This window comes from Callorhinus ursinus, unplaced genomic scaffold (assembly GCF_003265705.2).
Source record: "Callorhinus ursinus isolate GAN/ISIS: 27379988/994484 unplaced genomic scaffold, GSC_fseal_2.0 scaffold44, whole genome shotgun sequence".
Lineage (NCBI taxonomy): Eukaryota > Metazoa > Chordata > Mammalia > Carnivora > Otariidae > Callorhinus > Callorhinus ursinus.
This window is the reverse complement of record NW_027397106.1, coordinates 693,259-716,933: the sequence shown is the minus strand read 5'-3', so window position 1 is coordinate 716,933 and position 23,675 is coordinate 693,259. Positions and strand designations below refer to the sequence as shown.

The window sequence follows — 23,675 nt, the reverse complement described above, 5'->3', positions numbered from 1 at the left end:
GAGAGAGGGTGGGGGAAGGGGCAGAAAGAGAGGGAGAGAGAGAATCTGAAGCAGGCTCCATGCCCAGCACGAGCCCGATGCAGGGCTTGATCTCACAACCCTGAGCCCAAATCAAGTCAGATGTTTAACCGACTAAGCCACTCAGGCACCCCAGTCTGTACTTTCTAATTGATTAAGTTTTTCTTTTCAGCTTATCTCTGAACTCAGGCAAAGACTCTTGGGGCAAAGTATTCTGTGATATGAACTGAAACTACTTCCTCAAGCAATAACGACTAATACGAGCCAGCAAGATCCCATGTGATTGACCCCAAAACAACCATCAACCTGACTTACTGCCTATCTGCACATACCCACTGACCTTTGTCCCACATTTCCCTTCTATAAACCAAGAAGTGTTTTTAGCACTTTGGAGACAGTCTTTGAGATGTTATTCCACTGTCTTCTGGTATTGACCTCACTGAAATAAACTCCTTTCTTGTCTCACCATCGCTTGCCTCTCTGCCTTTGGATATTGTCAGTGGTGAGGGGCTGAAGCTGGTCTGTTTGGGATCCCTAGAGCCAGGTGCTCCTGCACCCCTGTGCTCTGGTTACTTTGCAGCCCTGAAGCAGGCCTCCATAACCTGCGAATGAACGGATGTGTATGAGTTTTAAAAAAATTCTGTTTACATAAAATAAGAGACTGGCTTGGGAGCTGAAGTTTGTTGAACGCTACTTTGGACAAACAGGTTTATTTATTATACCCAGTGCAGTCTTCTTTTACTTCTTCATTAGTGTTTATTGTTTTCTCTTTAACAATTATTTGCTTATGGGCGCCTGGGTGGCTCAGTTGGTTAAGCGACTGCCTTCGGCTCAGGTAATGATCCTGGAGTCCCGGGATTGAGTCCTGCATCGGGCTCCCTGCTTGGCAGGGAGTCTGCTTCTCCCTCTGACCCTCCCCTCTTTCATGTGCTCTCTCTCTCTCTCTCATTCTCTCCCTCAAATAAATAAATAAAATCTTAAAAAAAAACCAAAAACAACAACAAAAAAACAATTATTTGCTTATATCAATATGCGAATCTATTTTCTTCTGTTGTCTTATTCCTTGTTTCATTTTATTTTTACATTTCACATTTAGAGAGACTATCCATGAAGAATAAATGTTTCTTTTGTATGGAGATCAGTATTCATTTTTATCTATATATCCATATTTCTTTGCAACATTCATTTAAGAGTTCATCTTTTCCCCAGCTTTGTTACAAATCAGATCACTTTATGTTTGTGAATTTTTGAGCCCCCTGGCCTGTTCCATTTTTCTATTTCTCTATTCTTTTTCCAACCCAGAATGTTTATTTAATAATAGAGCTTAAAAGTAAATCTTTATATAAGCTAGTTAATTCTTGCAACTTTGTTCTCCATGATTATCTTGGCTATGTTTACCCTATGAAGTTTCCTATTGCTAAGTAACAAAATAGGACACAAACTTTGTGTCTTAAAATGATGAAATTTATTGTTCTTTTCCATCTTGCAAGATGGTGTGTGAAAAGGCTGAGAAGCCAGACACTAAAGAGAAGAAACCTGGCTGATGCTGGTGGCAGGATCAAGAAGGGTAACTTCAAGGCTAAAACACCAAAGAAAGGGAAGCCCCACTGCAGCCAAAACCCTGTCCTAGCTGGAGGAATTGGCAGATATTTCCCATCGGCTATGTATTCCAGAAAGGCCATGTACAATAGGAAGTATTCAGCAGCTAAATCCAGAGTTGAAAAGAAAAAGGAGAAGGTTCTTGCTAGTGTCACAAAACCAGTTTGTGGTGACAAGAATGGTGGTACCTGAGTGGTTAAACGTCACAAAATATCTAGGTATTATCCTACTGAAGATGTGGCTTGAAAGCTGTTGAGCCACGGCCAAAAAAGAAACACCTTTCAGTTAGCATGTGAGAAAACTGCAAGCTAGTGTCACTCTTGGCACCATTGTGATCATCCTCACTGGGCTCCACAGAGGCAAGAGGGTGGTTTTCCTGAAACATTTGAGTAGTGGCTTGCTACTTGTGACTGGACCTCCGTCCCTCAGTCGAGTTCCTCTACGAAGAACACACCAGAAATCTGTCATTGCCACTTGTACCAAAATTGCTATCAGCAATGTGAAAATTCCCAAGCATCTCACTGATGCTTACTTCAAGAAGTTGCGTACTGGGAAGGTCTTTGACAGGGAGAAAAAGAAATGTGAGATTATAGAGCAGAGCAAGGTTGATCAGAAAGCTGTGGACTCACAAATTCTGCCAAAACTCAAAGCTGTTCCTCAGCTTCAGGGCTACCTTTGCTCTGTGTTTTCTCCCACAAATGGAGTTTACCCTCACAAACTGGTGTTCTACATTTCTTACAAAGAACCTCATTAAATAACTGATCTATTAAAACAATAATGACAACAATAACAACAAAATTTATTATCCTCCAGGTCTGTGGGCCTGAAGTCAAAGATGGCATTATGGGGCTCTTTGTTCAGAGTCTCTCAATGCTGAAATCACAGTGTCAGCTGGCTGTACTCTCATCTGGAGCCTGAGGTCTTCTTTGAAGCTCATTTGTGTTGTTGGCTGAATTAAGGCCATTCAGGCCTTAGTTATAGGACTAAGGGCCCCATTTGCCTGTTGGCTATTGGCAAGGAGTTGTTCTTAGCTCCTTGTGGTTACTTTCTGTTGCTTATGCGTTTCCCTCTTCATCTTTTTTTTCTTTCACTTTATCATTTATAAAGCCATACAACGGTTGCAAAGAAAGGAAGCAGTTGTACAGGAGTGGGTCAGCATCAGTGTACAATACATTTATGTCCAGGATAAGTAGCACAGGTCAGGATTTATATAAGGTGGCACTTCATCTTTAGAGCCAGTAACAGTGTACTGAGTTTTCTGAGTTTCAAATCTTTCTGACTTTCTTTTCTGTCACCAGTGGGAGAAAGCTTTCCTTTTTAAGAGCTCATGTGATTAAACCAGGCCCACCCAGATAATCTCCTTATGTTAAGGTTAACTGTGCCATATAAACTCGATCATGAGTGTAATGACTCATTATATTTACAGGCGTCAGAGACTAGTGCAAGTCATCTTTGGGGAATTACTTTAGAAATTCTGCCTACTGCAGTCTACCCTCTGGCTTCCAAAGATTCTGTCTGTCCCAAATGCAAAATACATTCACCTCCTCCTATGGTTCTGTCATTCTATTTTCAGCATCAACTGAAAGTTCAATATCACATCTAAATGTTGTCAGCTCAAAGATTCCAGATCTCATCATCTAAATCATCTGAATGAGGTGGCTGAAAACCCTGAGCACAATTCCTCTACATCTGTGAGTCTGTGCAATTAAAGGGATAATTTATTTCCTCCCAACATATAACAGTTGGACAGACATATGATGCTAGCTAAAACATTCCTGTTTAAAAAGGGAGAAAATAGAAGATAAAAAGGAGTCATCAGTCAGAAAGAATTTTGAAATCCATTAGGTTTCTAGGCATGTGGACAATCCTCCCTGGTACTCACCGTGGTTCTGCTGAGTCAAACTTTCTTTTTTATGAAAGGCAGACCGCATGTGATGTGCCTAGCTGTTTAGTTTCATCAGCCTGCTTCCTGGTCTATAGAAATTGGGTTGCCTTTCATTTTTACTCTTTCTTTCTCTTTCTGTCTAAGCTGGAAATGTTTCTGCTAACATAAATCTCTTATAAACCATGTAGGCCTTGTGCGGATGTCATGATGACCCACTTCCCTAGGAGAAAGATACATCCACAAATCTTTTCAATCCCTTCTCTATCTTTGGCTAGGCTGGGATGTCTAAAGGTCAAGGCTCTTAAACTTCCTTTGATGAGCAGCTGAGATCTATGTGGACACCTTTACTATTTTAGGAGGATTTTTACGTGACTGAATACTCTGGCCTTTTGATCTTTGAGGTTCCAGCAAGAGGAGTCGTGTAGTCACACAGTTAGCTTTTTCTCTATGTCCACTTCATGAGCAATCTGTTAACTTTAGGATCTTTGCTGTCTGGATAGGCAAGAGTTTTCCAAATCCTCTATTCCTGGTTCCTTTTTCTTTAACAATTCTTCCCTCATTTTCTCTCTCCTCTTGCATTTTACTATAAGCAACAAGGAGAAACCAGGCTGTGCCTTTAATACTTGTCTTGGAAATCTCCTTGGCTAAGTATCCAACTTCATCATCTACAAATTCTGCTTTCTGCATAACTGAAGGAGACAATTCCACAAATTGTCTGCCAGTACATGAGAAGGATTTTCTTCTTCCAGTTTCCAATAACATGTTCCTCACCTTTTTCTAAGTCCTCACCAGCTGCCTCTTTTGCATGACCATTTCTACAACGGTCTATTTATTTTTTTGAAGATTTTATTTATTTATTTGACAGAGAGAGGGAGAGAGGAAGAGAGGGAGAGAAGGGGAGAGAGAGAGAGAGAGAGAGCACAAGTAGGCAAAGTGGTAGACAGAGGGAGAGGGAGAAGCAGGCTCCCTGCTGATGTGGGGCTCAATCCCAGGACCCTGGGATCATGACCTGAGCTGAAGGCAGACGCTTGACTGACTGAGCTACCCAGGTGCCCCTACAACAATCTCTTTAAGGCAATTTAGATTTTTCTATCCTGTTCCTCAAAATGTTCCCAGCCTCCAACCCCTACCCAATTCCCAAAGTAACAGTTTTAGGCATTTGCTGTGGCAACATCTTCCTTTTAGGTACCAAACTCTGTGTTTATTTTCTCTTGCTGCATAAGAAATGACCACAGATTTAGTGGCTTATATGATACATTTTTATCATATCATAGTTTTTTAGGTCAGAAGTCTGACATATTGCAATTAAATTCTCTGTTCAGGGTCTCACAAAGCCAAAATCAAGGTGTCAGTGGGGTTGGGCTCTCTCCTGGAAGCTGTTGGGAAGAATCCTCTTCCAATCTCAGTCACATTGTTAGAAGAATCCTGTTCCTTGTGTCTGTGGTTGAAGGTCCTTGTTTCCTTGCTGGTTGACAGCTGTAGGCCACTGGACCCTCTGAGAGGCTATTCACATTCTTTCTCTCTTCAAACCAGCAAAGTCTTGTGGAGTACTTCTAACACTTTCTCTCTCTTAACTTCCTGTTCTGACATCACCTAGAGAAAGCTCTCTTTTAAAGGCTCATGCAATTAGATCAGACCCAGCTGGATAATCTCCCCATCTTAACATGGACTGTATTATATAATTTAAAATAAGTGCAGGTTTGATAGCTCATCAAATTCATAGCTTCTGACGATTAGGATAGTACATCTTTGGAGGCCATTTTAGAAATTCACCCTACCACAACCTTGAAATCACAGAAGCTACTAGCCAGTTCCCAAAAACAAACTGCCCACATTTTGACCGGAATTTCCTCAAATCTATAAATCAACTTGGAAAGAATTAGCATTTTACAATATTGTATTTAAATATTGTATTTAGGCTGTTTATATGGTTTATCTCTTCCATTTGTTTGTAGTAATTTCTATTTGGAAGTCTAGAACATCTTCTGTTACATGACTTTTTGAGTATTTGATTTTATTAATGGTATTATAAAGGGTATCATGTAAGCAATTCTAGTTTTTTATTGTTAGCATATATAAATACAATTGATTTTTGTATGTTGTCCTTGTGTCCAGTACAATGATACATTTGTTTTTTGATTCTGATGACTTAGTAGCAGATTTTTGGCTATGTTTTATAAATTCTATGCTGTCATCTGTGAGTAATAATTTTACCAATTTTTCTGCATCATTTGAGATAATCATATGGTTTTTCTCCTTTGCTCTGTTAATTAGATGCCCAACACTGGTGATTTTCTAGTATTAATCCCATCTTGTATTCCTAAAATAAATTTGATTCGGTTGCATTGTGTTATTTTTATTTATTCATAACTGGATTTCAGTTGGCAATACATTGTTTAGGATTTTTGCACTTATGACCATGATAATGATTGTCTTGCAATTTATGCTAGTATCTTTTCAGGCTTTGGCTTTTGGTTAACAAGGATGTACTGTTTTCATATATTCCCAGCCATAGTTGTATTTCCCAGTCCTACTCAGGGTAGGTTAACTCTGATGAGGCTGATTTACGTGGTTTTCTAATATATACATCTGTTCCCTAAACTTCATTTGAAATTATTGTGTACTTAGGACTTGATGCGGTACAGACTTTCTGTTGCACAGACCTGTTCGGAGCTTCCTAGATAGTTAGGAATTACTCTTGCCTCAAAAGTTGTTCCTTTTAGTGAAGTCTTTAATCCTTTCTATACTCTTTTGCTCAGGATCAACAGTGATGACAGAGAAAAAAACTACCAGAATATCGTATGGCACCTAAGACAGTTTTTGGAAAAAGGCTGGCAGGGTACAGAGTAAACACTCTGGATCCTTCAGCAAATAAGAAGATAAACACTGATAGGTGTGTGTGAGGGTAGAAGGAGTTCTGGGAAGAATACTTCTGAAGCTTTCCAGAGTGAACATGGCACTGTATCAGATGGATATTGGCAAGGAGTCAGAGAGAGTCTGAGTATAATTGTCTTCAAGCTTCCAAGAAAGAAGTTTTAGAATTCTAAAAATACTATGCTAACTGCAAAAATTGTATAAATAAAACAGTGTTAGTAGAGTTTGAAGTGGGTGAGGGATAATGAGATATATGGATAAATTGAGTATGAAAAAATATTCAAAGAGATGTAGACAGTAAAAATAGAAAGGCTTTCAAATTTAGAAAAAGGGAAAGGGAAAAATGATAAAGGAGAAAGATATAGTGCCATATTCCCAGAAAGAAAGAGCAAAGATAAAAAGGGATAATACTCAGAAATATCACTCCTTTAATTATTTAGCTTTGTGGAGGAATTACTGTTAATTTGTTTTGTGTTTCCAGGCTTGGAGTGGCCACTCAAAATTAGTGCTTTGTATGTATAAATTAATTTGAAGAAAGCAGTGTCTTCATAATACGGAATTTTCCTATTCATTGATATGGTTTACCCTTCATAGTTTATTTTTCATAGTTACTGCATAGATGTTTTGAACATCTTTTAAAAGGTGTATTACTAATTACTTGGTTATATCACTGTTATAAATTGTATCATTAAAAATTCTAATTGTTTTTTTGCTGGTATATATAAATATAAGTGATTTTTGTATAGTTACCTTATATCTTGTAAATAGTTACAGTTTATTTTTAATTCTGAATGTTTTTCTATAGATTCTTTTAGATGGTCTATGAACAGAATTATGCCACTTACAAATAATTAACTACAGTTTCATATTTTCTTTCTATTCCTTTTCCCATCATTTCATTTCTTGCCTGATTGTCCTGGTTGAATTGCTAACACAATGATAGATGACATCCGTCTTCATCTCTGGAGAATGCCTTTAGTATTTCCTTTTTTAAAAAAGATTTTATTTATTTATTTGACAGAGAGAGACAGCGAAAGCAGGAACACAAGCAGGGGGAGTGGGAGAGGGAGAAGCAGGCTTCCCGCTGAGCAGGGAGCCCAATGTGGGACTTGATCCCAGGACCCTGGGATCATGACCTGAGCCGAAGGCAGATGCTTAACAACTGAGCCACCCAGGCACCCTGCCTTTAATATTTCAACCTTAGTATGGTGCTTGCTATTGATTAAGGCAATTCTATTTATATTTTTCTAGAAATTAAAAAATAATAAATGGGTATTGAATTTTATCAAATGTTTTTATGCATTAATTGAGATAATCATAATTTTCTTCCTTTGTTCTGTTCTAACTTTGGTAGACAAAAGAGATCCATATCCTAATTGCTTCAACCAGCGTTTATGTTAGATTATATGGAAAGTGAGATTAGGGTGGCAGATGGAGTTAAAATTACTAATCAGATGAATATAAAGTAGGGAGATTATCCTGAATTATTTGGCTAGGCCCGATATAATAAACAAGGTCCTTTAAATATGAAAGAAGAAGGCAGAAAAGTCAATGTGAGTGATGTAGAATGAGAAAAACTCAAACAGCCATCACTAGCTTTGAGAATGGAAAAAGGCCACACCAAAAAATGTGAGCAGACTCTAGGAATTGATTTTCCTCTTTCAGAACTTTCAGAAAGAATGCAACCCTGTCCATATCTTGATAATAGTTTCCAGAGACCCATTTTGGACTTCTGATATCCCAAACTATAAGATAATAAATTTGTGTTGTTATAAGTCACTGTTTAAGGTAATTCGTTATGAAGAAATTGGAAACTAATATACTGACATTGATTGATTTTCCAAATATTAATCATCTTGTATTCCCAGAATAAACTGAATTTGGTGATGTTTAATGCTTTGCATTTATTACTGGATTTACTTTGGTAATTTATTGTTTATAACTTTTGCCTTTATCATAATGATAATGATGATTCTGTAATTTTTCTTTCTCAAAATATCTTTTCCAGGCTTTGGCATCAAGGATATACTGGCATCATAAAATTAGATTAAAGATACTTCATAGGTTTTTCAACATTTGGGAAGAATTTTCTTCTCTAAATTTTAGGTAGAAAGTCCTGGTGAAGCCACTTGGGGCTGCAGTTTACTTATTGGGAAGATGTAATATTATGAATTCAGTTTATTGAATAGATATATGACAATTTAAATTCATTGTTTCTTCTAGACAGACCTTTCTCTGGCTCCCGGAGTGGTCTTTCAGCAACAATGCCCTTATGATTCCCAGAGACCTTCTACTTTAACAGGAAGGATTTGTGACACACATCATGAAATCTTTAGAGAGCCTATGGATCTAGCTGAAAGGTACTATGAGATACTGGATTTCTGAGATCTTAGCAAAGCGTCCTTTTTAATCTCATCTCTATTTATATTTTATGATGTGCAGCTAGAAGAAATACTGATGACACTTTTGACATTTTGCCTGAAAATCTCCTTAGCTAGATCGAACACTTCATTAGGTACATTTCTATATTCTGCATTACTTCAGGCAAGGGATTTCCCAATTTTTATGCCACTATATAGCAAAGTTTTCCTGAGCTCCAGGTTTTTTTTTTAATTACTGAGAAACCTTTATTGAAAAGTATTTAATAAAACAAAGGTATAATAATTACTAAACATCATTGGAAGACACAATTCAGAAGAGAATCTTGTTTGAGCACCAAAAAAAAAAAAATACAGTTATATCCCACGTAACTTTAGGAAAAAGCAAAATAGTGCAAATAAAGCTACCCACATTACCTACATTGTCATCATAACACATCTGTACTGTAACTGAGCAAGCCAGTTTAATTTATGGAACTAATCTGACAATACTTTTAAAGTTTGTCTGGCGATATGTAATTATTAAAGAATTGAATTCATTTATGAAAGCAAATACTAAGAAATACCATAGGTCACTAATCATCTGCTAAGAATATGAGGTTTTGAAAAAATGCCATTGAAGGTCCAATTCCTTTTTTCATGAACAAGTCACTGGTTTCTCAGTCAGCTTTTCAGGTGGAATCTCTAGAGTCTGAGATATTGTGATGAATAGGAAAGATGTATGTTACAAATTACCACATTTCTCTGGAAGAAACTGATTGTCAGATGAAAGTCTATTGATGAGTTTAAGCAGGTAAAAGATATTTAGTACTTATTTTGTGTTTTTGTATTGTGTTAAATATTGTCACAGATTCAGAAGCAGCAAAAAACATGGCTACAAACTTAAAAGCTAGTAGTAATAATTAAAGAAGTATTAGACGCTAAACTCTAAGGTACTGTTTCTTCATGGAAAGAGTTCTAAGTAAGGGGACATTGGTGAGGTCAGAAAAATAAGGATAGGCTTCATGAGAGGAATGGTGTTTGGATTTCAGTTTGAAAGGTGGGGAGGTAAGAAGACAGAGAACAAAGTGTGCTCCGGCTTTTAATAACATTTTCCTCAGTTTCCTTTAAGCCCTCACCAACAAGCTTCAGTCTTGTCGGGTGTTGGCTAATTATTGCCTTTTATCTCTTACTTCTTATTCCCTGTACCTTTTCTAAAAGCCAATGACATATGTTTTAGGTTTTTGTTATCACAGCATCCCATTTCTGGTACCAAAATCCATATTTGATCATTTACTTCTGCATAACAAAATACTAAGATTTTATACAATAACAACTTTTGTATGCTTAGAGAATCTGCAAGTGAGGTATTTGGCTAAAAACAAAAGAGATGTCCTCTCTCCTTCTCACTCTGTCTGGGGCTGAAATCATTTGGAGGTTCTTTCAGACATATTTCTTTTACTTGGTCTGGGATGACATAAAGATTCAGTTTAGTTAAGACTGTGGACCAGAACGCTTACACATGAACATTTTTTGCAGCTAGGACTCCTCAGTATGGTGACCTCAAGGTAGTTAACACAGTGCAGATGGTTTATTTCCTTAGCCAGACCCAAAAATTCATTAGGTATACTTCTTTACCACTAATTACTTTAGTGTATATTTCTACTAAAAATTTTCTTACAAAACCAGAATATAGTTTTTCATTTTAGTAACTTCAACATTGACAATACTTTTATGTCCTCTAAAAAATGTACCCAATATAGGTCAGTATTTGACCCAGAAAGATCCCTTATAAAATTTTATTACTCTAGTACATGATCATATATTTCATTTAATTACTTGGGGTCTTAGTCTTCTTTATTTTGGAACATTGTTTCTGACTTAAAAACATCTTTTATACGTTGATAAATTTAAGAATACATTTCCTTTCCCATTTTTGGAAAAAAGTAAGAATTTCCTCATTTGGGTTTTTAAAAATTGTTCCTCATAATTAGATTCAGGTTATACTTTCCCCACTTGAGTACTACATAGGGGATATTGTGATCTATGCAGGATAAATGGTTAATTCTTAAGAGGCCAATTCATGCGGATTTCCAAAGCCTATTATCTACACTCACAATGAAATTATTGTAGACTCAAGGCTTGATGCAGTACAGACTTCATGTTAAAAGATGTGTTCTTGAGGTTTTGGTATGAATTAATATCACCCCAGAATCTGTTCTTATGAAAGGGCTGTAAGTCTTTTTTTGGACAATGGTGCAAAATAGATGAATAGTAATGGCAGATAAAAATCACACAATGTCCAAGAAACTTGAGCAGGTTTTTCAACAAATATGTGCCAGTGTGCAAAATCAAGCAAGTGTGATGATCCAAGAAGGTAAATGTCAGGGTAGAGGGTGGTGAGCAGGAAGAAGGAGGCTTGATTGAATTTCAAGTTCTGCTTGGCACCATATTCAGATGACACCGCTCTAAGGAAGAAAACTGTAGAACTATGAGTGTTGTCAGATGTCTAGGAGGGTAATGGATGATCAAAGATCGATGGAATAAGTGTGAGGGTTGAGGGAGGTAAGGAGGAGGAAAAGGTAGGTTCCTTTAAGTGTTCCAGGATGCACCTGACACTGTATTCAGAAAGGTGTTTTGCTAGGATGTCAGTGAGGACATTCTGAAACTGTCATTGTTTTCAGATTTCCAGGAAGGAAATTTTGGATGCCTGAGAATGATGCACTGTCTGCAACATTTAGGTAAAACAAAGGCAATTTGTTAGCAAAGATTGGATGTGGTCAAGGGATGATGAGAGCTATCAATTATATGAGTGTGACAAAGACATTTGGACTAGAGAGAATTGTAGAGAGAAACAGGAAGATCTTCAGAAAATGAAAAGAATGCAAAATACAATAAAGGAAGAAGTAACAATGCAATATTTCTCAAAAGACAGAGATAAAAATAAAGCAATAAAGTTAGAAACTATCACTCTTCTGAATGTTTAGCTTCACAGGAGAGCATTTTGTGGTTTGCTCTGGGTTTTCTAGCAGGGAACAGCCATTCACACTTAGTGGGAAGACGATGGGCAATGGTAGGAACTGATATAAACTGTGAGTGGGATGAGCTTGGATTGGGAAATGAAGAGGAACTGGGGGAATATTTAGAAGTTCCTTTTGTTGATTTTGAAAAGCCAATGGTGGGGCGAATTTGTGCTTAGGAGAGATCTTTCTGACAGCAAAATAATTAACAAGGACATGTGGAAGTTCTGGAAAGACCTTCCCTGGGTTTTCATTACAGGAAGTACTGTAAGGTGTTAGGGTACAGCTGAGTAATGGATATACTTCACTTGTGTGTGTGGAAGTCGTATCTTCCTCTGTGGGTGTATGTTGCTTTTTGTGCAACGCTCTGTATATCCAGATTTCTTTCATTATAGATTTGAGACAATTCAATACCTTTGTAGCTAAACAGCATTGGAACTCACTCTCAATTTTGTTTATGGGATTCCTGCCTGCCTAAGTCTTCTTCCTCTATTTTATATCATAACTCACAGGCATAGCCTGAGACTCTGCTTTCCAAGATGTCATTCACATCCACTTGTCCTTACTTCTCATAGTATACTCCTCCCTGATCCTTTAAGAAAAATTCTCCCTCTTTTGTTTGATGTTTTTATATGAATTTCTATTGTATTCATTTATGCGTTCATAACTCATTTCTCAGGAGCTTACTAAGTGCTTGGTACTCTTTTAGAAGAGTCCTATGGAGTAGAGTTGAACAAACTAAACTTTTGTTCCCTTAGATCTTATTTATTGAGGGGAGGCAGAAAACCAAACAAAGTGCAAGACACAAAGAGCCAAGAAAATATCAAATAACGACAGATATTATGATGGGAATAGAATCAAGTTACGTGACGGTGGCTGAGGGGTACTTCAGTTTGGAAGCCATCAGAGACTCTCCTGAAGAGGTGATATTGAGGCTGAGATTGAATGGCAATAACATATGACAGCAGTCACAGGTACTGAACAGAGTAGAAACAGGCTGCATCTGTACCTGGCACTTCGTGCACTTTCAGATTTCTAACGCTGGAGAGTCACTGTGCACTGTGTGTGCCTCAGATCCTTGAAGGCAGAGTGGGACAAGATGTTCTCTTTGGTGCTAACTCCCAATCCTACTGGGTCTCCTATTGCCCTATGACTTCTTTTTAGCCTTCATCAACGCCTGTGCCTTGTTAACTCTTGTTTTATTGAGACTCAGTTGTGTGTCCTTGTCCATGGCAGCCCAGGATGGCTGCAGAAGCTTCCACCTTCTGAGTGGTGTACGGTGGGGGAGAGGGGTCTGATTTTGGACTGAGTCCTTGATGCTTCCCCCTAGGGTCTGTCTTCAGGTGAAGCTGCTTTTCTGGTTTCATCTCAGAGCCTGTCTTCCTTTCAAATATGCTCCAAGTAGAGTGTGCAGTGGGGACCAGGACCAACCTCCTGATCATTGGAAAAATTAGGGATTAGAGAGCGGTGGTCTCTGTGGGCAGGAGTATTAATGTGTTGGTGATTTAAGAAGATCCCATTACATGCTTCTCAAGTTGTTTAATATAAAAATTATAATAAATATGAAAGCAATCTTTGAATAAAACATCTAGAAAAGAATATTGTGAATAAAATAAATCTATATGTTAGATCAGAAACCTTGTGATTTTAGGAAAGATGAAAATGATAATATTACTCATCTGGTATAAGTCCTTAAATGATAACCGAACACAGAGAGATAACAGATGTTATTGGGCAAAACCTGAGAGCAAAAATTCAGATGGAGAACAAATAGATCAGATCAGCATGCTCAAGTGTGCTATAATCAGGAAATGTAAACAAGTATGACAAATACTGCTTCTGACATATCAGATACACAAAGTTAAATCAAGATAGCAGTTTGTGTTGCCAGAGAGGGTAGGAAAAACACGCCTCTACATTCTATTCTGTCAATATTAATTTTTAGGATCCTCTGGGAAATGAATTTCAATATATCTATTCAATTTAAATGACACGTGTGATTTTATCAAAAACCCTCTGGAGACCTATAGCAACTTTTGTATGTAAAGGTACAGTCCAAAGGATATGAATGGCTTCATGACTAAGAGCAACAGGTAGATGACCTGGATTCCCATCAGCAGGGAGAGTAAGTGATGACATAGGAAAGCCAGTGAGAAGAATGCTGTAGATGTGCAGTGGCTGACTTGGATTTCTAGGAAGTAGAGTTCCTTGTACAACAAAGAGAGAATGGTCTGGAATTTAATGCCATTTTTGTAAACCATTTTGTAAGACACAAGTACATATAGATGTACGTTTGTAGAGACACACATTTGCATATGAGAATGAGCACATGGACAAACTCATTTAACATGTGCTTTTTGGTGGTGGGAACAGTGATAGTATGGAATATTAGGCATGGAGAAGCATGTGTTCATGTGTGCATATAAAGGTTTAGGAGATGTGTCATTAACAAAGTAATAATGGCAGTTTTCACATTGTATTGGAAGATCTGATGACTTTTTACCTTCACTTCTTACACACACTTCTATTTTAATTTTTACAATGAAAATTATGAAAATATTGTTTTGGGAAGGGGCAGTAGTTAAAAGTTTTGGGGATGCATTAAGGATTTGACTTTCTTCGGACACATATATATCTTCTTATTTTCTTAGTAAGAATAAATATCCTGAGGCACAAGTAAATTGACTACCTATCAAATAAAGTAAAAAAATTAGATAGATGCCACATAAGTGTATGAAACTAAGGGTGTAGAAATGATCTCAGTCTAATTTTGATACAGCATTCCCAATATTTATATAATGCCATTTGTTTTAGTGAAAAATTTGTTGGTATTTGTGAGCATATTTTCAATATTTACATATATTATCACTCCAGTTTAGATGCCTCTTAAAATGATAATGCTAAAAAATACTATTTGAAGCAACACAATATCAGTGAAATTCCCATCATGTCAGAAAAACAGTCTCTTGAGAACTCTTTGTCCACATTTATTTTGGAAGCTGGTCAGATGACAGATGAGTGTCCAGCTGTGCTGGCGGAACCTTGGTGGGGGACTTAGAGTCCTGCTACTGTACCTGGGAATCTGAGGCTCAGAGTTATTTGGATTTTTATGTGTCCTGTTATGTCAGTGGTCAATTTACTGCTCCTGAATTCCAAATGTGCCCTTCAGCATATGCTCTGCCACAGTGCAGAGGACTCATTAAGCATGTGCCCTTTACAGTGATGGTGATGTTCACTTTCTCCGTAGAGGCCAATGGAGAGAGATTGCAGGAGGAAGGGGCTTCCCCGTGGTTTGTAGCTGCAGCATGGTGGTCAGCAGTGTGGGTTTGGGACTGTGTGGATGAGTCCTGCCCCAGTCACGTGGCCAGCATTTGCAGTCCTGGGGGCACTGGCAGGCTGGGTCTGGATGGGCACTAATCTCTCCACAACCCTCTTGACATGGGACCTGGCATCCCAAGGGCCCTTTTCTGCCCCAGTCCCAATTCACTCAGCAGTCCCTGCTAGTGGCCTGGGGGTTCCCACTGAGCCGCATCTCTCTCTTCAGGCCCCATGTTGCCCACGTACACCCTGAGCCCTTACCTCCTCTGCACATTTAGGCCATGGGTTGCTGATTGTCTCCTGCCCCCTGCACTCCGAGGGGCAGGGGGGATGGTTGTTCCCTGCTGGCCCAGCAACTACAGACCAGCTTCAGTCTGGGAAAATCAGGGAACATCTCTGCTATGCAGTGGGTGGAACTCCACCTTGTTGACTGAGGTCTGACCACCAGTTTCAGGGAGAAGGCCCCATTCCACCATTGTCCTTCCTTGAATATTCTCCCTCAGCCCTGGTGCTCCACATGCGGGTTCCTTGGAGTTACCCATGTATCAGAATTCAGTATTCTTTATATTAAAGTTCCCCTGTTTCACCCACTGTGTTGTTCCTAAGTCCTGAGTGGACCCTAAATGATGCACATTTGTAGTCTTTCTTCAGCAAACCAGTCATCCCCTTCACTCCATCTGGTGGGTCTCTGTGCCCTGCACTGGCAGCATGGTGGAAGGCATACAGCGGGGGTTCAATACCGAACCATTTGCTAGGTCAGGCTTCAGTTTGTGTCCAGTTCTGTTGAGAGCCCATGAGTGGCTGTGCTGGGCTGCTGGCGTTTATTCCATACTGGGTATAACCCTAGTGCCCCTTTACTTTCTGTCTACTTCCTTTTTTACTTTCTTTTAATTTTTCTGTTTCTTTTCCTTCAGAATATGTTTTGTTTTGATTTTTTTTAAATGTTAACTTTCCACCATGGTTTGAAGGTATGTGCCTCATGGCAGAAGTGAGGTTACTTAGGACCAGGACGTCCCCTTGCCTCAGAGGGCAGAGCACCTTCACAGGGATTCCTGCGGCCTTTCTCCATCTACTCAATGAGGATCCCCCAGCATGTCTTGGCAAGCAGAGGGCCTCTTGTGCGTCAGAGACTTAACCAAAAGAAGGAAGAGCCCTCTGGGGTATTTTGTCATTCCTCATTGTAAGTTTGTACCTTTAAACAACATCTGTCTTGCCTCTCCACACCCCGTCCCAGGTGACAACAGTTTTAATGTCTATTTTTATACATTTGGCTTTTTCAGATTCCATGTATAAGTGATACTTTGCAACAGTTGTGTTTCTCTGTCTGACTTATCTCACTTAGCATAATATGCTCAGGGTCCATCCTTGTAGTGGGTGACAGCTGTCTTTCTTCCTCATGGCTAAATCTTTCTTATCCATTCACCCATTGATGGACACGTGGTTGTTTCCATTATCTTAACTATTTGAGTAATGCTGCAATAAACATGGGAGGGCAGATGTTTCTTCAAAATCATGCTTTCATTTCCTTTGGGTATATTCTGAGAAGGGGGATTGCTGGAACACAAGGTAGATCAATTTTTCATTTTTGTGGAAGCTTCATATTGTTTTTCATTGTGAGTGCTCCAATTTACATTCCCGCCAACAGTGTACTGTGGTTCTCTTTTCTGCATAAGCTTGCCAACACTTGTTATCTCTTGTTTTATTGATGACAACCATTCTAAAAGGTATGAGGTGATACCTCAGTGTGGTTTTGACTTGTATTTCCCTGATGATTTGTAAGCCCTAGAGCTATAACACATAATAAAGCGATAGGCACAATATAGACAATAAAATTTTGTTACAATCATCTGACTTGTTAGGAGAGTAGAACTTAATTATTCCAACCTGTAAAAAGAAGTGATCATTATGTAACATGATAGAAGTAGTGGTACTTAATGCTCCAATGGCAATCATATACAATATACAAATCTATCAAATTAACATGTAGTGCACCTTAAATTTACACAGTGTTAAATATCAAGTATAGTTCAATACAAAAGAGGAAGTAGATGTTCAGTGCTGTCCATGGGACTGAGATTCTCCCACTGAGGTTATGTTACTAAAAGGCATATTTTGTATGAACAAGAACAACTTTTGAAGTATCAGAGCCATTTAACTGTAGAAGAACCTTTAGATGGTGGTGATTTCTCATCGTTTTCAAGTTTTCCAAGACATTTTCAGTACCTTTCATTGGAGACCCGGATGGGTCCCACACTCGGTGGTGATGTGAATGTGGAGTTTTTGCTTCATTGTCACATTTACTTAGCTGGGGTGTGTGTGACAAATAAAGGCAAGTAGTTTGACAAGTTGTGGTGCAGTATCGGGCCCTACTCAGCAACTGTAGACAGACGTGAAAGAATAAGGGACTTGCACTTACTCTTTCCTTTCCTGGGAAATCACTTCCCAAAGATGTAACAGGTTTGATTCCTCAGCATTTTTGAGGCTTTGTTCTAATATCACTTTTACTGTAATGCCTTTTTTGGCTACCTTATCTAAGATTTAACCTCGCTTTCTGTCTCCATGATACTCCCCTTTCTATTTTCCTGTATTATTAATCAGGAATCATCATTTTACAAAATACACAGTTTTCCTTCCACCCACTTCCCTCCTTCTCTCCATCCCTTTCTTCCTTTCTGTTTACTTTTTAATGGACGAATCTCCACAGTTGCATGTATTCCATGGAATTTTATGTGCTGTGTTCATTGCTGTTTCTCGAAAGTGTAGTAGTCAAATATTTGTTGCATGAATGCATTGATTCAATGCCTGCATTAAATAGCAAATGTTCATTTCATATTCTATCTTCTTTCTCTTTGACTTTGAATTTTTCCACAAGAAGTGCTTAAATCTGGAGAGATCCTATCAGTGTGGGCTCACTGTGTTTGAGTTTCAGATTAGAGTATCTGCATGTAATGAGAGTATCTACATGTACATGAGGAAGGCCATCACTGGAGGAAGGTACAGCCTAACCTAGGTGGATGGTTCTGAGAGCTGTCTGCAATACCCTGATGATTCTGATTTCGGGAAACCTAGAGCTAAACACTCTGTAGTCATTCAACTTCTAATGTGTATGAAAGGAGCACTGCAGGTTTGAGTAATCCTGCAATCCTGGGTATTGGGCTCCTCCAGCTTGTCAGCAGAGCTGGTAATCATGGTGCCACTCTACCCTACAAGGTAAGAGGAAGCCTGGAAGCAGAATTGTTTCCTGGAAAATGTTTAATATGGGAAACTCTTGATTTGAAAGTTGTGTCAGAATCAAGGGACTGGGGCGCCTGGGTGGCTCAGTCATTAAGTGTCTGCCTTCGGCTCAGGTCATGATCCCAGGGTCCTGGGATGGAGTCCCCCATTGGGCTCCCTGCTCGGCGGGAAGTCTGCTTCTCCGTCTCCCACTCCCCTCGCTTGTGTTCCCTCTCTCGCTGTGTCTCTCTCTGTCAAATAAATAAATAAAATCTTAAAAAAAAAAAAAGAATCAAGGGACTGAAGTTGTGATCTTTCCAAAGGGCCTCTGGCTGTGCTGTTGACTCTCTAGTGGTTTCTCCCAGTACCAACATTTCCTGACATTAACTAGCTGCGATTCTGATCTGGCAGATCCTGATTGGTGCCCCTTGCCTATATAATGTCAGGATGTGGACTGCTTGAGTCAGAGTCCCACCTCCTCCTGAGCTCTGACGCTTTCTTCTCTGTGTTCCCTGCTACTCAATTCACCAGAATGAAGGTCTTGGCATTGCTAGTACTGGTGGCAGTTTCCACCTTCCTGGTCTCAGGCCGTAAGTAAAGCTTCTTACCTGAAATAAGGTCTGGAGGAAGAGTACATTATGATATAAGCTCTGTGTGGATGTGGGTTTGGAGGGGCTTAGAATGCTAACCTCTGTGTCCTCCACTCCACTACCCTGTTCCATCCCCATTTTGCCTGACCACTCAAGATAGAGTGGATTCTCCCTTTAGGCTTTGACATTTCAGTCAGGTGTTTGCTCAGTTTTAACCTTGGAATGCAACTTCATTGTTAGTTCAGGACAATATGTTTAAGAAGGTCATCAGAGGTTGAATTCAGGAAAACAAAATGGAGATGAATTATGTTTTTTGTGGGGTTTTGTGGGTTTCATATCATCTGTGCATGTTTCTGTGCTCAACATATGTAGGAAAGCCTAAGGTTCTTCAACTGTGAAACCCTGCAATATTGTCCATATTCTCTCTTCCCTTATTACCCCCAAACCGGTGCTCAACTTTCACCTATTTTTTTTCTTCTCTTTCAGAGTCTACAACCAGTGCTCCATCTGATAGCTCTACTGGTAAGTCTTGCTTGCACCTTCCTGTCATGACTGTTTTCCAATCCAGCTTATTCTTTTCTTTTTTTAAATTTTTATTGTTATGTTAATCACCATACATTACATCATTAGTTTTTGATGTAGTGTTCCATGATTCATTGTTTGTTTATAACACCCAGTGCTCCATGCAGAGCATGCCCTCTTTAATACTCATCACCAGGCTAACCCATCCTCCCACCCCTCTCCCCTCTAGAACCTTCAGTTTGTTTTTCAGAGTCCATCGTCTCTCATGGTTTGTCTCCCCCTCCGATTTCCCCTCCTTCATTCTTCCCCTCCTGCTATCTTCTTCTTTTTTTTTTTTTTAACATATATTGTATTATTTGTTTCAGAGGTACAAATCTGTGATTCAACTGTCTTGCACAATTCACAGGCTCACCATAACACATACCCTCCCCAGTGTCTATCACCCAGCCACCCCATCCCTCCCACCCCCCACCACTCCAGCAACCCTCAGTTTGTTTCCTGAGATTAAGAATTCCTCATATCAGTGATGTCACCAATCCAGCTTATTCTCAAAGCTGCCATATGGGACATAGTATAGAGAGTCCAAAGCAGAACCCTGGGGAAGCCACATTTCTGCCTCTGAAGTTCATTGTGAACATAGCAAATGTGCTGATTTCTTATACATTATTAGAGAATATAAAGTCTTTGGTATGGATTGACATAAATTGTGGATTATTATTCATCGTCCTGTAGCAGGAATGACAAGGGCATATGGTCTGAGTTTGTGGGCTGTGAATTTGGAGAGATGCACGTAAAGCATTTTGATTACCATAAATTGAGGGGTTGAATATATGGCCAGTGTGTAAAGGGGTTAATAAGTCTCAGGATGATGGAAGAGAATGTAGATGCTGAAGGTGATGTAGAAATGTAGGCATTAGGAGCACATGGGAGTGTGGAATGCAAACTGTAGAATGTAGGGGTGAGGTGGAAGGATGGCCTTATGCTTTGCTCTTTGTAACAGTACGTATGTTTTATTCCCAGACTGAAGTGTGTTTTCCTTCTGTGATCTGAAACCCAAGGTTGTATACCAAAGCCCCTAGTATTTCTTGGGCTTCTCCCACAGTGTCCTGTATGTCCAATGCCATGTATGTTGTGCTCATGCAGACATGAGGAAGATTTCTTTTTTTGTCCTCCACAGTTGGGGACCTGTGTCCTTTAGTCAGAAGGTCATGGACTGCAGTCAGACCTCACACACTGTACCGTATGTCCTACCTGCCATGTGAGGCTAATGGAAAACAACATCCTCCCTTCTGAATGAGGACAGAGACAGCATGGTTAGAGTGTGGTTATGGAGAATGAATTATCCACTTGTTGAGTGGATTATCCACTTGTTGAGATGCAACTCACAAATGTAGGGTCTGACTCTGCCTATTGGTCAGGAGCTCTGGTGTAAGGTGTAAAGAGTGATAATGGTCATCAATCTTGCCATGAACATAGGATGATTGGTGGGGCATTTACTTACTTTTATCATTGCCAGAATAGTATTAATGTTTCCTGTTGTGTCTAATGTAGCTCACCTATATATTTCTGTAACAGATGGAGTCTAAGTTGAACAACAGGCCATACAAATATAATCCCATTTCAGGCTGGATCCTGAGGGAAGGGACTGTGCTTCTTTCAAAGAAAGGAGAGCCTATTGGCCTAATGTGAGATACATGATCTTATTCTTTTTTCTCTTCTCCTGTACAGTTTACCCCCTACTCACGCTCATTCATGCTGCAATGGAAACCAAAGCGTTCAAGTTGGCCCATGGGAGGGCACCAGAAAGTCCACTGGCAGCTCTCCTGTTGCCTCTGAGCCATGATCCCTGCGAATAGGAACACATATGGATTGTTATTTTGTGCTCATCCCATGGGAAAAAGTATTTTCTTGTCTCCTTTCTAGTCTCACAGTGTTTGTAGGGAAACCCCAAATTCTTTCTGTCCCACAAGGCAGAGTTACGAAGAATGAGGCTAAAGGAAAGCAGGTAGCCTGGCTAAAGGTATGACAGAATTGTTGACATTTGCAGAGATGAATTCAGAATGAGGAATGTACCTCCAAACTCGGGTGGGACAAATTTTGTTTCCTGGGGAAGAGTCAAGTGTCTCAACTGGATATTTTCTTCCTAATTTTAGCTGTTGCTGGTAACACCACTGCTGCCGACACCACCAGTGCTGCCACCACAACTGAAGCTCCTGCCCCCACGACCACTGCTGCTCAAACCACCACTCGACTCAGTAAGTCCACCTCATTTGAGTGCTTTCTTTATGGGCCTGCTGGATTTCTTGTTTCTTGGATTCTATTGTTAGTGTAGACTCTCTTATGAGAGGGGTTGTGTGGGGGGTGGGGGGGGGGGGGGGGGGGTGAAGCCTGAGAAAGCTCTGTTTTCATTATTCTCTAATTCCTTTTGGTTTTACAAGTCAAATCAACAGATCTCAGAGGAGCCTGAGCTGGCAACCTCTTGTTCACCAATATTACCTGCATGGTCTTGAAATGTTAGCATTTCATAGGGAAATTCATCTTTAGTAGAAATGCCATTAGAAAGACCAAAGGTGAGTTTCTCCTTGGAACCAGGTTTCTGTTTATGCTTGTTTTTTTCTTTTTCATCAGACAAGTTTCTGTTTCTTTGAAAGACTTTTCCAAAAATAGACAACAGCTCTAAAATGAAGCTTCCTTGAGGCAGAAGCTTCTGAGCATCATTTAGGATATTTCTGGGAATTTGGACATTCCTTGAGGATCAAGATAGTACAGTCTTCTTAGTCCTGGTTCATCTTTCCTGTTCTTCAACACTCATGTAACATCGATTACAAAATTTGTTGAGTGTGGACATATGCCAGGAATTTCGGTATACAATTCACATATCAATGTAATTTAAATCTCAGAGACATTCTACTAAGTAAACACTGCGAAGATGAAGAAATGGAAAACTTAGAATGAAAGACTTTCCCTGGAACATATGGGAGAGATTGGATTTGTACTTAAACAGTCAAAGTCTTGAGGAAATGTTTTCAAATATGGCTTATAGTTTTTCAGTGTCGGGGCCATTCCTTGGCACCTTGCTCAAGGATGTGTAGTGGCAGCCAATGGGGTGGGGAGGAGTATTCATCCCTTTTGAGAAGAAGGCTGGTTGCATTGTGCTCTGGTGGAAGGAAAACAAATGCATATTGGCCTACTTCCTGTTCTCTCTAAACTTCAAGCTTCCCTAGGTTCCTGTTGAAGGTTGCCCAATCCGTTTTTTTGGGGGGATGAACATGTCATGTTCCTTTGACTCCATGGAATTCAGTGCCATTTGATATTTGTTAGTCTCCTTGCAGATTCCCAAGAAAGAAGCCACGTTCTTCATCCTTTTTTGAAACCCTTTTGACAATATATTTAATTGTTTTGCAGGCTTCATCGGCTGGCTTAGGAGAGTGTTCTTTTGAAATATTACTAAGATGGAATTAGCCTGGGCCTTCTGCTTTTGATCCTGCTGGGCTCAGCCACAATGTCCATTCATTTGATTTAATTGAACTACTTACCACGTGTACCATCTCTTTCTTACCCTAATCATTTTATCTGTTTTCAATAAAAAATAACCTTGAGCAACATCAAAAATCATTTATTTTTAAGAGGTTGGAGAGTGGTTGTCCAATGATCAGTCAATCCCAGTGACAGATGCTTTGAATTTTATCTAGTCCTTCCTGTGTGACTGTGAATTGAACTTTGTAGAAGTGTCCCTAATTTTTAAACATAAGACACACTTCTTGGACATACCACTAGAGACTAGAGTTTTCTCTCACTTGAATGCACTAATCAACATTTACAACATTACGTCCATTTTGGATTCCATTAAACTCTACTCTTAACTGAGCCACGATTATTCTGTATTCTGTAATGACTTAGGAGGTGAGAAGCAGGAAAGCAGCCTTGCCATCTGGGAACTGGCCTGGCAAAGCTGGTCTTTGGAGGGGTTAGGGGCTGAGCTGGGCTGAGGGCTAGGAAATGGTGTTCTCCCGTTGCACACATACAAAGTCACAGAAGACCAAGGGCAGACAAGGGCACTCAGTGACTGTGATAAAGGGAGGCAAAGAGCAAGATCACTTCCCAGTGTTGTTTCTGTTCAGACAAAAGTAATTTCAGTGTGCCAAATTCATAACAGCACAGAGCCCTTTTTCCTAGTTAATGAGTGATGCTGCTTCATTACCTATCTCAGCTTTGCCTCAATTCAGTCTCTTCTTCTAGAAAAGGTTTGGTAAGATCCCCGATCATAGCATACTTGTGC

The 23,675-nt window shown here is 39.5% G+C and overlaps 1 long non-coding RNA gene and 1 pseudogene across 1 annotated transcript in view; both read left to right on the top strand.

Annotated features, from left to right (window-relative positions):
• LOC141370734 (uncharacterized) overlaps positions 1–21,645 on the top strand; it is a 62,776-nt gene extending 41,131 nt beyond the window's left edge. Inside the window, exons 2-3 of the long non-coding RNA XR_012375042.1 lie at positions 19,361–19,396; positions 21,550–21,645. This is a non-coding gene — a long non-coding RNA (uncharacterized lncRNA). The remainder of the gene's footprint in view (positions 1–19,360; positions 19,397–21,549) is intronic.
• Positions 1,509–2,371, top strand: LOC112832588 (large ribosomal subunit protein eL6 pseudogene; annotated as a pseudogene).
• Positions 21,646–23,675: the final 2,030 nt, after the last annotated feature.